We start from the raw sequence: 15,305 nt of genomic DNA, 5'->3' as shown, positions 1-15,305 counted from the left end.
ACACACGCACATTAACACCACTTATACACAGAAAAGTCATAGTAAAAATTAATAAATGAGATAACATTCTTTAAAACATGAAAACAAAAATTGTGATGGAAGAAGTACGGTATTTTTTTTTATGTACTTCCACTAAAAGACTATTTGCACACAAAATAACTTAAACAGCATTGTATCCGAAACAAGATCACAAAATCCCTTACCTCGTGCATTCAGCTTATTCACCAAAATAAAAGTCTCCAACAAGATCGCTGCCCTGCAATAGAAACAGACCTAAGATAAGCTGGTACGAAATGTATCCAAACACAATGACACTACTGTCGGCTTCTTAACAGTGCCATTACTTGTGGTTTTAAAGCTACAAGCTGTTCTATAGAGGCCTTTGTTGGAAATCTGTGATGTGACCTGTATCCACCCCCCTAACAGGAGGGCTCTGCCATTTGTTTAACCCTTTTCCATCCTTTGTGGTGTCCTTATTTCTTAGTAAGATTGGGGCGCCTTAAGAAGGGAGAAGCCCTACTAGTGTATAATGGACCAATGGCATCACATTACGAGGAGAGAGGTAGCAGTGGCCCCCAGTCCTTTGGACGGTCACACACCCTATATCACTCAAGAGGACATCAAAATAATAAATGGCACATGGATTGTGAGCCCTGTGACAGGTCTAACATTTTCTATTTACATATTAAAATTCAGAAGGGATATTATCATTTTTCACTAAAAATATTATATTATATATTGTTATTATGTATTATAACCGTGAGTCTCTGGGGAAATAGGGAGCCAGTGAAGGGTTTGACAGAGAGAAGTTGGGGAATAGCGGGGGACAGGTGGATTAGTAGGATAACAGAGTTTAGGATAGATTGGAGGGGTGCGAGAGTGTTCGAGGGGAGGCTACAGAGCAGGAGGTTGCAGTAGGCAGGAGATGATGAGGGCATGCACTAGTGTTTTTGCATATTCTTCATTAAGGAATGCACGTATCCGGGAAATATTTTTGAGTTGGAGTTGGCAGGGAGGGGAATGGGTTTGGACGTCTGCGAGGTCAGAGTCAAGAATTACTCTGAGGCAACGAGCCTGTGGGACTGGGGAGAGTGAGCAGCCATAGACTTTGATGGATAGGTCTGTTGGGGTGAGGGTGGAGGTTGAGTGAGATTGGGGAATGATAATGAACTCTGTTTTATACATGTTAAGCTTTAGAAATCGAGTAGAGTAAAAGGATGAAAATACCGGACAGACATTGTGGGTTTCTGGTTAGTAAGAAGATGATATTGGGTCCAGAGAGGTAGATCCGTGTGTCATCAGCATAGAGATGATACTGAAAGCCATGGGACTCCATGGACTATCCTAGCTGAAGGTATAGCTGGAGAAAAGCAGGGGGTTCTAGAACTGAACCTTGGGGGACACCAACAGATAGGGGGTGAGATGAGGAAGTTTGTCAGTGGGACATGCTGAATGTCCAGTCTGTTAGGGCCAGGTCTCCGTGATGCCAAGAGATGAGAGAGTCTGTAGTAAGAGGGAATGGTCCACTATGTCGAAGGCAGAGCACAGGTCCAGAAGGGGGAGGAGGACAGAGTAGTGTCTCTTGGATTTGGCGGCTAGGAGGTCATCGGTGACTTTAGTCAGTGCAGTTTCAGTGGAATTTTGTGGTCGGAAGCTAAATTGTAAACGGTCAAAGAGGAAGCAGGAGAACAGTGGGAGGACGGTACAAGATGGACGTGTTGTTCCAATAGTTTTGAGGCATGGGGGAAATGATATGGGGCAGTAGCTAGACACAGAGGATGGGTCAAGGCAGGGCTTTTTGAGGATGGGTTTGATCAAGGCATGCTGGAAGCATGAGGGGAAGACACCAGTTGTTAGTGATAGGTTGAAGGGATGGGTTAGGGTTGGGATTAAGACTTGAGGATTGGGATGAGGCGGGGCAGGATTGGGTCAAGTGCACAGGTGGTGAGATGTGATCTGGAGAGTAGAGAGGAAAGTTGATTTTCTGTAATGGCAGAGAAGCTGGTTTTGGAGAATGGCTGAATAGTTAGGGGCTGTAAGGAATGTAGGCCAAAGCTTTCTCTGATGTTATTAGTCTTCTGCTTGGAGAATGAGGCCAAGTCTTCAGCAGAGATGAGACGGAGGAGGTGCTGGGAGATGGAGGAGAGAATTAAAAGTGTTCAATCGCTGTTTAGGGTTGTGAGACAGGGAGGATATGAGAGATGAGAGGTATGTTTGTTTAGCTGCAGCGATGTCGACTTTAAAGTAGTGAGACTGAATGTGATGAAGTGCTCGCTGGAATGGGATCTTTTTCATCTGCGCTCAGCAACCCTGGTTAGTCAGGCTAGTGTGCAAGGGTTGCCTGTTGATTGTGCGAGCTTTGGTTTGTGTGAGGGGGCAAGCGGTTCAAGAGCTGCAGCTTTTGTGGTGTTATATGTGTCAGCAGCATCTGTGTTGTATAAGGAACTTATGTCTGTAAGAGGGAGAAGGGATTCAGAAATGAAGAAATCTCAAACACCTTGATTTACACTTTAACGGTGTGCAAGTTTGTGGAGAAGGGATTGTGCACCTAGAAAGGAGACGGAAAAGAATGAGAGAGAGAGAGAGAGAGAGAGAGAGAGAGAGAGAGAGAGAGATAGATATGAGTTGGAAAGGTTACATATGAATCAGAGGCAGGTGCAGATGAGGCCCAGCATGTGGCCATGCTTGCGAGTCGCTGCGGAAGACCATTGAGCAAGGCGAAAACGCATTTATCAGACAGGAGAAAACCAAAACTTCACCATGCTTGATGCTGGGGTGGGTGAAAGAAAGATGAAATCCACCATAAGAAAGTGCAGCTGTGTCAGAGTAGCGAGTGATGCAGAGGAAGCAAAGTTTGGTGATGCTGAGGAAGGTTGAGTTTGTTAGTAATGAAAAGATCATGAATGTATTAAAAAACGTTTGTTGCCGTCAGAGCAAGCATTCCATAGAGCTCCTGTTAGAGGGACTGGGAAAGTGGGGGATGGGTCAATGGGTATGAGGAAAGAAAGGTTGCAGAAATCTGTGACATGTGAGGTGACTTGATATGTGGTGAAGAGGACCAGGATTTGGAGAAATATCACTGGCAGTGAGGAGGAACGTGTTTGTAGGTGGGAGTGGAAGAGGGCATGGGGTGGCTGTCTGTGTTTGGTGACAAAGGATTGTATATTGAGGAAATGTTGTGAGGAGATTAAATGTATGGGAAAGATGGAGGAAGAGATAAAACACTTCATTACTATGTATGGGGATTAGGAGGATTACTAGGAAGTGAAGGACTATGGCGGTGAGAGTGGAAACAAACAAGTATTGTTTATTTAAACTATATATCCAGTTATTTTCAGTTTTAATTCTGGTCTAATTCATTGCAGTACACTTAGATGCTGCACTTAGATGCTGCATGAGCAGACTAAAGTCTATTGCAGACGGATTGTTCACAATATATTTGCTTACAAATGTATTTAGGTGTGAAACAGAGGGGAGAGGCCTATACTCATCTTTATTAGATAATTTAACCTGAGCCAGATGCAGGATATATCAGAGGCACAGTAAACGTGCTGGTAGTAAAAGAAAAGTGTTGAAGGGGTGGGGGAGTAGTATAGTGGTCAGCTGCAAAACATACCAAGTAAATACAAGCAGTAGAAGTAGGGAATATCATTATATCTATATACAGTATATATATACACACAGTATATAAATGTCCTAATGATTTAGACAATAATAATACCTATGCAACCTAGTACATAAAAAAAAATCATATACACGTAGATGTGAAACATTATTCAAATAATAATTATATAAAATTTGGATTGTTTAACCATAGTAACCCATCAAACATCACCTTATTCTCTACAGATCATTTATAACATACATGTAAAGACCCTTTACATTACGTCTACCTGTAGCTTATTCCCATGAGTCATATGAAATAAGCGTACAGCACACGATGCTTTAGAAATACTCCGATGGATGCTCTATGCTTCTCTTACAATTCCCTGCACCCACCTCCTGTGTATGACAGTCCCTAGGTGCCAAGCAGAGACAGCAGTGCTGTAGACACACCAGAGAGGAGTGGGCTGGAAATAATGTCTGTGTAAAGTGGCATGCTAAGGCACACAATGAAGAAGCAGCATGGTAATGTTCCCAACGCGTAGAAACCCAATCTTCAGAAAAATGTAGCAAATAAGCAGAGTGCAGAATGAGAGCCTATGATCCCCCTCTGTCCTATAAAGTGCTGCACTATTGACCCGGAAATTATAGATAGTTTACTCTTCCTCTGACAAGCATGTCGCCTCCAGCACATTCACTGCCCTATTTCTTTCAGTGTGGTATATAGCACCACTGTGGTGGGTTTTCTTTCTTTATATAAATTTTGAACTGTAGACCTAGTGCTGCCAAGTGTGAACTTAAACAACAGGCTAATGCCAAAGTCTAGTTACAATTAATTGCTGTCTTATTAGAGGATCTAGACAAAAGCAAGAACAAAGCAATGTCTCCTGGGACATAAGGTTCAGAGCAATTATATCCACCTAACCCTAATGGTGCCCTCCGTCTCCTGATATATTCAGTTTAAAGGAACAGTTCCCATGGACAGACATTTGGCTGTACAGTATTTAAAAAGTGCAGAATTCTTTTAAATCCTAAATGAAAGACGTCATGATTTGGAGCCCTATGAAAACAATAAGCAGTATTTTGCTTCAACACCATATAACATAACTATGTGCAGATTGGACGCCATTTTCATGCATGGTGACGGGTTCCCTTTAAATAGTTAGGACTAGGGATGGGCAGACCCTTGGATGTTTGGGTCCATCGGGTTCGATCTAACTTTATAATTGTTTGGTTCGGGTACCTACCAGAAAGGCACTCAAACGCAATCCCAAAGCTCATTCAAGTGAATGAGGGGCCCGAACGTCCAGAAGTTCCCACACTGTCATCTGTGTGACAGCGTGGGATACACCAGGTGACGGGTGGTAACCTTACTGAAGTTATCACCGGTCACAGCAGCTAGGTATCACGGAGCGCTGCGGGTTCTAATAGCAGCAAGAGCAGGCGACGCTGATGGTGGTTTTCACCAGTTGGCGCCTGTGCATAGCAGGAAATATGTCAGGGAGATATATAATTTGTGCAGTGTGTGCGTAGCTTACTGTACATGTATAAAGCAAATACAGAAATAAAAAAAAATGTGTGGGTCACCTTTATTTTTAATACCCAGCTGAGAGAAAGACAGCTGAGGGCTGGTGTTGTCATTCTTGGAAGAAGCCAATATTCATGACGCTTCCCAGGCTATATCAGCTCACAGCTGTATATGTAGCCTTTATTGGTTATTAAAAAAGGGGGACACCCTCAAGGAAAAAAAAATTACATGTAGCCTCCCATATTTTTTTTTATTAACTAGGAAAGGCTAAGTAGACAGCTGAAGGCTGATATTAATAAGCTGGGAAGGGGCCATGAATATTGCCCCCCTTCCAGACTAACACCAGCCCTCAGCCGCCCCAGAAATGGTGCAATTATTAGATGCGCCAATTCTGACGCTTAGCCTCGGCTCTTCTCACTTGCCCTGGTGCATTGGCAAGCAGGGCAATGGTTTTGGGGTTGATGTCAGCTGTTTAATGTCTGCTGACATCAAGCCCAGGAGTAAGTAATGAAGAGGCATCTATAAGATACACCCATTACTAACCCTGCAGTGAAAAGCAATAAGCACACTCAGAGAAAATTCCTTTAATTGTAAAAAGCACTCCCAGACCCGCTTTTACCCATTTATTACCTTTAAAAGATCTACTATATAATTGTCTAAAGGTCACTTCCGTCTGTCCTTCTGTCTGTCTGTCTTTCTGTCACGGTTATTCATTCGCTGATTGGTCTCGGCAGCTGCCCGTCATGGCTGCCGCGACCAATCAGTGACGGGCACAGTCCGGAAAAAAATGGTCGCTCCTTACTCCCTGCAGTCAGTGCCTGTCACCCGCATACTCCCCTCCGGTTACCGCTAACACAGGGTTAATGCCGGTGGTAACGGACCGCATTATGCCGCAGGTAACACACTCCATTACCGCCGCTATTAACCCTGTGTGTCCCCAACTTTTTACTATTGACGCTGCCTATACGGCATCAATAGTAAAAAACGTAATGTTAAAAATAACTTAAAAAAAAACAAAAACCTGCTATACTCACCCTGCATTGCAGCTCGCGCCAGCCGCCATCTTCCGTTGCAGGTTCCGGTGGCAGAAGGACCTGCCATGACGTCACGGTGATGTGACCGCAACGTCATCACAGGCCCTGCTTGACAAGGACCTGCCATGATGTCACGGTCATGTGACCGCGACGTCATCACAGGTCCTGCGCTCATACCAACCCTGGGACCGGAAGCTGCCGTGAACTACAATGGGCCCTCGGAAAGGTGAGTATATGGGTTTTTTTTTTTTAATCTGTGACAAACGTGGTTGGGCAATATACTATGTACCTGGGCAATATACTACGTGGCTCTGTGCTGTATACTACGTCACTGGGCAATATACTACGTGGCTCTGTGCTGTATACTACGTCACTGGGCAATATACTACGTCACTGGGCAATATACTAGGTAACTGGGCAATATACTACGTAACTGGGCAATATACTACGTAACTGGCCAATATACTACGTGGCTGGGCAATATACTACGTGCTGTATACTACGCCGCTGTGCAATATACTACGTGGCTCTGTGCTGTATACTACGAGGCTGTGCAATATACCACGTCACTGCGCAATATACTACGTAACTAGGCAATATACTACGAGGCTGCGCAATATACTACATAACTGGGCAACATACTACGTGGTTGGCCAATATACTACGTGGCTGGCCAATATACTACGTGGCTGGCCAATATACTACGTGGCTGGCCAATATACTACGTGGCTGGCCAATATACTACGTGGCTGGCCAATATACTACGTAGACATGCATATTCTAGAATACCCAATGCGTTAGAATCGGGCCACCATCTAGTATAAAATAATCCAAAAGTGGTCTGCCGCAAATCCATCTCACGTCCCACAACGATCCCAGAATCTGCTACATCCGGATGCAGCGCTGAGCATTGTCATCAGTACTGTCACCACTCAGCACAGCAGCCAGAACACAATGACAATAGCTTGTGAATCCGGCTGCTGCGACGAGTGCTGACATCAGTAAGGTTATCGCATTTCACAGCTGATGTACTGCGATAACCTTAAGGTACCGTCACACTAGACGATATCGCTAGCGATCCGTGACGTTGCAGCGTCCTCGCTAGCGATATCGTCCAGTGTGACAGGCAGCAGCGATCAGGCCCCTGCTGTGCTGTCGCTGGTCGGGGAAGAAAGTCCAGAACTTTGTTTCGTCGCTGGACTCCCCGTAGACATCGCTGAATCGGTGTGTGTGACACCGATTCAGCGATGTCTTCGCTGGTAACCAGGGTAAACATCGGGTTACTAAGCGCGGCCCTGCGCTTAGTAACCCGATGTTTACCCTGGTTACCATCGTTAAAGTAAAAAAAACAACCGCTACATACTTACCTACCGCTGTCTGTCCTCGGCGCTCTGCTTCTCTGGTCTGGCTGTGAGCACAGCGGCCGGAAAGCAGAGTGATGACGTCACCGCTCTGCTTTCTGGCTGCCCGGCGCTCACAGCCAGACCAGAGAAGAAGAGCGCCGAGGACAGACAGCGGTAGGTAAGTATGTAGCGGTTGTTTTTTTACTTTTAGGATGGTAACCAGGGTAAACATCGGGTTACTAAGCGCGGCCCTGCGCTTAGTAACCCGATGTTTACCCTGGTTACCGGGGACCTCGGGATCGTTGGTCGCTGGAGAGCTGTCTGTGTGACAGCTCTCCAGCGACGCTGCAGCGATCCGGATCGTTGTTGGTATCGCTGCAGCGTCGCTTAGTGTGACGGTACCTTTACTGATCGCACGAGGGCAAGCAAAACAGCCAGGCAAAGCACCAGAATTGATACATCTAATAGATGCACCATTTCTGGGGTGGCTGAGAGCTGCTATTTTAGGCTAGGGAGGGCCAAATATCCATGGACTTTCCCAGCCTGAGAATACTAGCCACTAGGTGTCTGCTTTACAATGGCTGGTCATCAAAAAATAAGGGGGACCAGACGTTTTATTTTCTTTTTGTTTTTTATAAATTATTAAATAAATAATCGCCACTCTACAAAGTTGAACAACTTTGCAGAAATCTCGAACACCTTGAATTACACTTATTTTCTGAATACCTAGTCTAAGGCCCCGTCAGCACATGCGTCCATATCCTGTTTTGTGGGGGTTATGGGCATAAGCCCCAATGGAGCAAATCAAATGAGTAATGAGGGCCCTTGCTTACATGAGGAAACATGGATGATAAAAGTGATAAAATCGCCTGCTTTGCACAATGGTGCAGCTTTATTTTATACCAAATAATTTGTGCAGTACACACAAGACTGCATGTATGGACCGCTAAGAAGTGTTTTCAAGTTCGAAGAGTAAGATAGGAGAGTGTAATAGACCTACTTAAAGATAGCTGTTTTAAGGGTAAGGGTATGTGCACACGATGCAGATTTAGTGCAGTTGTGCAGCGTTTTTTTCTGCAGCAGAAACGCTGCAGAACTGCACTGTGAGTTACAATTCAATGAAAATCAATAGAAAAAAAAAAGCTGTGCACATGGTGCAGAAAAATCCGTGCAGAAACGCTGCAGATTTCAAAGAAGTGCATGTCACTTCTTTTGTGCAGTTCTGCAGTGTTTCTGCACCCATAGGCTCCCATTTTGTGGGTCAAATCCACATAAAAACTGCAGATGTAAAAACCATCTGCAGATTTTATGCGGATTAGGGTGTCAAAACCGCAGCAGACGGAAGTGACGTCAGTGATGTGGAGGAAGTGTGTGGGCGGAGTGTGGTGAAGTTAGTGTATGGTCGATGTGAAGCGTATGGTGGAAATGGTATGTAGTGTCTGTGTGTGTGTCGGTCTGTGTGTGTGTCGGTCTGTGTGTGTGTCGGTCTGTGTGTCTGTCTCTCTGTCAGTAGTGACTCATTGTAGTCATTCGTCGGGTGGGACTACTTCTCCCATCGAAATGTGATGATGGGAGAGTTGTCCCATCGTCAGGCGACTGACTACAATGGGTTAAAAACACAAACACACATAAAACATACATTACATACAACATATAACATGTGCCCCCACCCCACCGATCCCCCCCAAGCCACCGATCTGTCCGGTACACTGCTTCGGCTCCCCTCCGTCCTGTGCTCCGCTCCCCCCGTGCTCTTGTCCGCTCACCCCCGTGCTCCAATCACCGCCCCCGTGCTCTGATCCACCCCCCCCGTGCTCCGATCCACCCCCCCCGGTGCCCGATCCACCTTCCCCCGCGCTCCGATCCACCCCCCCGCGCTCCGATTCCCCCCCCCCCCACCTCATCATACCTACCGTTCCTCCCGGGGTCCATCCGTCTTCGCCCTGGGTGCCGCCATCTTCCAAAATGGCGGGCGCATGCGCAGTGCGCCCGCCGAATCTGCCGGCCGGCAGATTCGTTCCAAAGTGCATTTTGATCACTGAGATATAACCTATCTCAGTGATCAAAATAAAAAAAAATAGTAAATGACCCCCCCCCCCTTTGTCACCCCCATAGGTAGGAACAATAAAAAAATAAAGATTTTTGTTTTTGTTTTTTTCCACTAAGGTTAGAATAGGGTTAGGGCTAGGGTTAGGGTTAGGTCTAGGGTTAGGGTTATGGCTAGGGTTAGGTCTAGGGTTGGGGTTATGGCTAGGGTTAGGTCTAGGGTTAGAGTTAGGGCTAGGGCTAGGGTTAGGGCTAGGGTTAGGGCTAGGGTTAGGGCTAGGGTCAGGTCTAGGGTTAGGGCTTAATTTAGCTTTAAAAAACGCTTACAAAACTGCATGAAAAAACGCATAAAAAAAACGCACCTGCAGATTCTGCCAGGAGATGCAGATTTAGTGCAGAACTGCAGCAGATTTTTCTGCACCAAATCTGCATCGTGTGCACACAGCCTAAGACTTGCAAATTGTCTCTTCAGAGAGAAAGAGGACTAGAACTAGTGCCACCTACTGGAAGTAGCAATCCTAAACGTCAACGTCGACCCTTTAACGAGCCTTTTCACATGATTTAGGATAAAAGCCAAACCAGAAACTCAATGGTTTGACTTTTATCATAAGTCATGTGACAAGGCTCCTTAAAGGGAGGACATTTACTTTTAGGATTGCTACTTCCAATTGGTGACACTAGAGCTCTAGTCCTCTTCCTCTCTGAAGAGACAATTTGCATATTTCCCAGATGAGCATTGCGGCTTTAAGTCTCCTCATCCTGGCATGCTTAACATGCCACTCTGCACAAGAAGAAACAATATTTCTTGGATAAGGGTAAGGCTTAAAACTTTGGATGTTAGGAATTTAAAGGGAACCTGTCACCTCATTTTGCCGGTATAAGATGCGGCCACTGCCTTTCAGGGCTTATCTACAACATTCTGTAAAGCTGCAGATAAGCCCCGGATCCGACCGGATAGAGAAGAAAAACAAGTTTCATTATACTCACCTGGGGATGGTCCGGAGGGTGTCGCAGGTCCTCGTCCAGCGCCTCCCATCTTCATGCGATGTCATCCTGCTTGCTTCGTGTCGCGCTCCTGTGCAGGCGTACTGATGTGCCCCTGTTGAGGGCAAAGTAAAGTACTGCTGTGCGCAGGGAAAGGTCAGAGAGGCCCAGCGCCTTCTTCCAGAGCTTCCTCACTCACCGGTGATATCGCCATATGACGGACCTAAGCACTATGCACTAAGCACCATTCCCCTTGCAAGTTTCCTGCCAAGTTCTGGAGTACTGTTCATCATTTAGCAGCGCCATTCCTGTCGCAAGTTCTTTGCATATTCAAGTAGCGCTGTTCCTCTCCTGTTATGTGAATAGCCCCACCAGGTCTAGCTGGCATTACCGTCACCAGACCACACACTTTTATTCCCATAATTTCATATGACATACAGTTTTCTCCAATAAGGATATTCTGATGAAGGTTCTATGACGAACCGAAAACGTTTAATTCAATGTATTTGGTCTGGATGTACAATAAAGAAGGAATCAATTTTTTCAAATATTGAGTGCCAAGTAATTTTTTTGCTTTATTGTATGGGTTGGATACCCGACTTGAGCACCACCAGCAGTATTATTCCAGAGTGCCGTGTTATTTCTTTCTTCAGATGGGGAAAAAGCTTGATTGACAAGGTGAGGAGCACAGAGTTATAGGTTTTAGGGATAAGAGCAGAATTGAGGAAATTTGCTGGGAGCTGCGATTTTCTCCATGAATATTCGGTTGAAAATAAGTTTGAGGTTATGCCATGGTTGCCACAGCTTATGTTCGGAGAGTCTGTAGAGAAGATTAGGGAGTGCCACTTTGCACCAGCCGTTTCGAGAGTTTCATTGTTTGATTTGGCAACCAGATTGGTAAAGTAGAGGGAAATATTGGGGACAATGAACACTAACACTGTGGTGTGCAAATAAGCTCGGCCAAGTAGGTGTGTCTCTCACATCTGAGGTCACCTTGTTTTTGTTTAATCTTGTTCTTTTTACTACATAAATTTAATAAAAAGCTATTTTAATTGATTTCTCTTGAAATTGTGCTGATTCTGTTCACTCCCATTGGGTATTTTGGTGTAACGGACGGAATGCTATGTTATTTATGCCCAAATTTCAGGGTGCATGGTTTTACTCTTGCCTCTGTTTTCTTGTCTATTTGTATTTCTTATATGGGGTTTCCCTATATTTGGATCCCTTATCTCTCTTTTGGACTCAATAGGTTAGATAACTGCTCTTTATGAGGGGATTGTATACTGCTTGAGGACCTATATACAGTGGGAAAAAAAGTATTTAGTCAGCCACCAATTGTGCAAGTTCTCCCACTTAGAAAGATAAGAGAGGCCTGTAATTGACATCATAGGTGGACCACAACTATGAGAGACAAAATTAGAAAACAAATCCAGAAAATCACCTTGTCTGATTTGGCAAGATTTATTTTGCCAGATATGGAGGAAAATAGTATTTGGTCATTAACAAAAGTTAATCTCAATATTTTGTTATATATCCTTTGTTGGCAATGTCAGAGGTCAAACATTTTCTGTCTTCACAAGGTTTGCATATAATGTTGGTGGTATGTTGGCCCATTCCTCCATGCAGATCTCCTCTAGATCAGTGATGTTTTGGTCCTGTCACTGGGCAACATGCACTTTCAACTCTGTCCAAAGATTTTCTATGGGGTTGAGGTCTGGAGACTGGCTAGGCCACTCCAGGACCTTCATATGCTTCTTACGAAGCCACTCCTTTGTTTTCACTCCTGGCAGTGTGCTTGGGATCATTATCACACTGAAAGACTCATCCACGTTTCATCTTCAATGCCCTTGCTGATGGAAGGAGGTTTGCTCTCAAAATCTCACGATACATAGCCCCATTCATTCTTTCATGTACACAGATCAGTCGTCCTGTTCCCTTTGCAGAGAAATAACCCAAGAGCATGATGTTGACACCCCCATGCTTCACAGTAGGTATGGTGTACTTTGGATGCAACTCAACATTCTGTCTCCTCCAAACACGATGAGTTGTGTTTCTACCAAACAGTTCTACTTTGGTTTCATCAGACCATATGACATTCTCCCAATACTCTTCTGGATAATCTAAATGCTCTCTTGCAAGCTTCAGACGGGCCCGGACATGTACTGGTTTAAGCAGGGGGGACACATCTGGCACTGCAGGATCTGAGTCCCTAGCGGCATAGTGTGAAACTGATGATAGCCTTTGTTACAGTGGCCCCAGCTCTACGCAGGTCATTCACTAGGTCCCACCGTGTGGTTGTGGGATTTATTCTCACTGTTCTTGTGATCATTTTGACTCCACGGGTGAGATCTTGCGTGGAGCCCCAGATTGAGGGAGATTATCAGTGGTCTTGTATGTCAACCATTTTCTTATTATTGCTCCCACAGTTGATTTCATCACACTAAGCTGCTTGCCTATTGCAGATTCAGTCTTCCCAGCCTGGTGCAGGGCTACAATTTTGTTTCTGGTGTCCTTCGACAGCTCTTTGGTCTTCACCATAGTAGAGTTTGGAGTGTGACTGTTTGAGGTTGTGGACAGGAGTCTTTTATATGAACAACAAGTTCAAACAGGTGCCATTACTACTAATAATGAGTGGAGGATAGAGAAGCCTCTTGAAGTTACAGGTCTGCGTGAGCCAGAAATCTTGCATGTTTTTAGGTGACCAAATTCTTATTTTCTACCATAATGTGCAGACAAGGTGATTTTCTGGATTTGTTATCTCATAGTTGTGGTCTACCTATGACATAAATTACATGTATAACCTTGTCTATTAGTAGTTTGTACAAGGAGAACCATAACAGCAAATGCCTGACCAGTACAAAAAAAAAGTCTACGTTCGTACATTGACACATTCTAAAAAAAAGCTTTTGCAAATAAAAAATATAATATATAATAAAATACAAAATGTGTCTATATGTGTCACAGAAAGACCTAGTGTATTTTATATACTGTTCCCCAAGCACAGTATGGCTTTTAACTGAGACACCGAATTTGCTGTCATGTAATTCAATTACACTGATTTTTTTACACAATATGTACCATGACATTACGTTACTTTTTAAAAAACGGCTACTAAAACTGAGCAAATTGTAACAAATCTCTAAGTAAAAGATAAATAATTACTGTAACTTGTTGACTGAAATGATCTTTCGAATATTTCATATTGAAAACTCTGAGTAAAGAAGTCCTGCAAGCCCGGAGGAAGTCATTAATATTCCAATAGTTTGCCTTCAAGATATCAGATCATCACCAAATTTTCTTTGGGCAAACAGAAGCCAAGAAGTATAAACCTTAAACCTATAAGCCATCACTATTTCACCCTGGCTAGCCTATCTGAATGTTAGTAACAAATTACCAATTGTTATGGAACCTCTAGAGGTGGCTCCACTGTCCATGGTACTGACAAGACGTAGGGACCTACATTTGGAACAGACACAAATACTGAATTATAAGAAGGCAGAATAAAAATCTCTTAAAACATTACTCAACCTTTTTTTTTTCCTTTTGATTTTGCCAGCTCAATTGTGGGCAAAGTTGACAAAGTGGGCAGAACCGAGTTGGGACAAGCGGTGGCATTTGCTGCAAATATGCCATTCGTCCACAGCTCCTGATTCATGAAGTGGCATACAACTCCAGCACACCTCCTCATTAAGACCAGAATGACCAACGCCAGTCTTGATGAATTGGGTCCATATTCTTTTTCAAATGTACTTCCTGCAGTGTTTCGGCAGCATTTTGTGGCTGCAGAAACCCATCCCGTCACTTGTGTAACATTTCGAGCCCACACTGTGCCTGGGTACTTCTGGGTAGTGCTGGAATTGGAATGGCATATGCACAATCTCCTTTACATGAAGAGGTTGGGACTAGTTGAAAGAAAATCTGTCAGTAAGATCAACCCATACGTGTGGGCTTTTGTGTCCTGAGGTGGGTTACACTTAGAAACACGTAGAAAAATAAATGAAACCTCTTTTTAACGTTTCTTCATCATCGGGCAGCGTGGATATAGACCACAAATATTACATTTTTGTCATTTCTGGTGAAATTACCTGTGAATCTGCGGCAGCCATACAACCCTAGATCAGGTCCCCATATATTCATACCAATTCTGATAATCATCCACCGGATAAGACCCTAATTGGCGCCATTTTTTCACATCAGATTTTTATATGGTTATAACTGACTCATCTGCAGGCTCCTCTCAACTTCAACCTCACAGGCAGACAGTGGTACAATATTGTTACAATACAGCAGAACTCAAGAGCTACAAAAAAATGTGCTTGCAAGGAGGCAAAGTTCAGTTCTACATGTCTCACACCAGTAACACCACCTTCTATTTCAAATAAGCTCTGGATGCAGATCAGTGTCCGGCCCATAGACTGGAAAGCTCATTTACTTACAAGAAAAAAAATATAGATTTCTCTGGAAAATAAACCATCAGATTGCAGGCACCAAGGTATCCTTTAATTCCGCTTCCTATGACCTACATGCCCATACAGATTGCTTAGGAGGGTTGATCCTACAGATTCCCTTTAATGTCTTATGCAGGAAATGTCAATCTCAGGAGGGAGTTTCCTTGTCAGGTCATGCCTAGCACTGTGCTACAGTCATTAGCATTCACAGTGCAAGAACCTCCCTGTTAGACTGGAATCACACTAGATTATAGCATCTGATGAGAGAGCTTCGGATGCGATATGCTAATGACACTCGGTTCCAGCTCTGCTGTGAGCG

At 44.2% G+C, this 15,305-nt stretch overlaps 1 protein-coding gene across 1 annotated transcript in view; it reads right to left on the bottom strand.

Annotated features, from left to right (window-relative positions):
- MAPRE2 (microtubule associated protein RP/EB family member 2) overlaps positions 1 to 15,305 on the bottom strand; it is a 223,554-nt gene that overhangs the window by 190,200 nt on the left and 18,049 nt on the right. Inside the window, exon 2 of the mRNA XM_069731293.1 lies at positions 204 to 256. The gene's annotated coding sequence lies outside the window, so the exon portion shown is untranslated. The remainder of the gene's footprint in view (positions 1 to 203; positions 257 to 15,305) is intronic.

The sequence above is a fragment of the Ranitomeya imitator genome, chromosome 6 (assembly GCF_032444005.1).
Source record: "Ranitomeya imitator isolate aRanImi1 chromosome 6, aRanImi1.pri, whole genome shotgun sequence".
NCBI lineage: Eukaryota > Metazoa > Chordata > Amphibia > Anura > Dendrobatidae > Ranitomeya > Ranitomeya imitator.
The sequence above is the reverse complement of the archived record's forward strand: the minus strand, read 5'-3'. Positions and strand labels throughout refer to the sequence as shown.